Here is a 1,606-nt window from a genome sequence, read left to right on the forward strand (position 1 = left end):
AAAAGGCGCAGGTCCGCAACTGTACGTAGGTCGGGGGGTAGGTCATTCCAGAGGGCAGGAGCTGCCACAGAGAAGGCTCTCCCCCTGGGGGTCGCCAGCCGGCATTGTCTGGCCGATGGCACCCTAAGGAGGCCCTCTCTGTGGGAGCGGACTGGTCGAAGGGAGGTGTTTGGTAGGAGGCGGTCTTGCAAATAGCAGTGTTCCAATATCTCAGGGGCTGCCACAAAAAAGAGGGAGTCAAGCCTGAAAGTGCCTGAAGGCAGGACAAGAAGCAACGGATGGAAACTAATCAAGGAGAGAAGCAACCTAGAACTAAGGAGAAACTTCCTGACAGTTAGAACAATATATGTATGTATGCATATCTATATTTACTTATAGATATTTTAGAAGTTATTTGCCAGGGCCACCGTAGAAGAGACTTCCAACTTCCTGATTTAGCCTACAGCATGGGTCTCCAAACTTAGCAACTTTAAGACTAGGGGACTTCAACTCCCAGAATTCCTTAGCCATGCTGAGAAATTCTGGGAGTTGAAGTCCACCAGTCTTAAAATTGCCAAGTTTGGAGACACCTGTCTAAAGCCTCAGAATGTTCAAGTGAATCTTCATGCAAGGGTTATCATGGTCCAGCCTTATAGTGTTTTGAGATCATCAACTAAAACAAGATCCAGATACAATTCTGCCACCTGCTGAGATACACAAACATACACACACACACAAATATTGCAGTTGTCAGTGTAGAATCGTCATGCAGAAGTGGAAACATGTTGCTGTATCATAGACTTTTTACACTCGATTTTTCTTTTTTTTTCTTTTTTTTAAAATAATTTTTTATTAATTTTTATAATTAAACAACAAAGATTATGATGCATTTACGTACATAAACAAAAAAGAAAAATTAATCCAAATCAATACATTTTCAGAGACGCTTGGCGGTCCCCGCCATGCCTCCACCCTCATCCACTTTCCTTTCCTTCCTCCCTCTAACCCCCAACCTCTCCACCTTCCTCCTTACCACCTATCTACATCCCCTCTCTTTTCTTACCACTTCCTCGAGTGCAATTTGGGATACCAGCCGAACATCTCCTCTTATCAATACAATAAGTATTTATCTATAAAATGTAAATACATCAATTTTTATAATTCCCCTAATCCCCTACCCCCCCCTGAGCTTCCCGGAACCCAATACAGGACTAACACTCACCCCATTCCATATCTAAATTACAATTTAACTAAACAAAGATAATACAATCAGTATATACATACTTTAACTCTAATAATACAATAAGTAACAACAATACAACTGATCAAAGACTATATGAATAATACCTAAATATAAATTTTTTTCTTACATTTTACTCTTAAATTTTTCCTACACTTTCTTCACTCTCAAATCAATACTTTCAGCAGAGATCTTAAGTCAATACTATTCATAGCTGGAAAAATAATTTACTTTATCAAATATTTTAAAGCTTTCAAAATACTATAAGTTCTTTACAGACATATAATCAAATATTAAAGTAATTTCTTCCTTTTCCATAATAAAATCTCACTTCCAGCATCATCAATTTAACCATCCTTTGGCTTATGAAGCTTGTTCAGCATTCCC

Source organism: Protobothrops mucrosquamatus, unplaced genomic scaffold, assembly GCF_001527695.2.
Source record: "Protobothrops mucrosquamatus isolate PMUCROS unplaced genomic scaffold, P.Mucros_1.0 scaffold_19, whole genome shotgun sequence".
Taxonomy (NCBI): Eukaryota; Metazoa; Chordata; class Lepidosauria; order Squamata; family Viperidae; genus Protobothrops; species Protobothrops mucrosquamatus.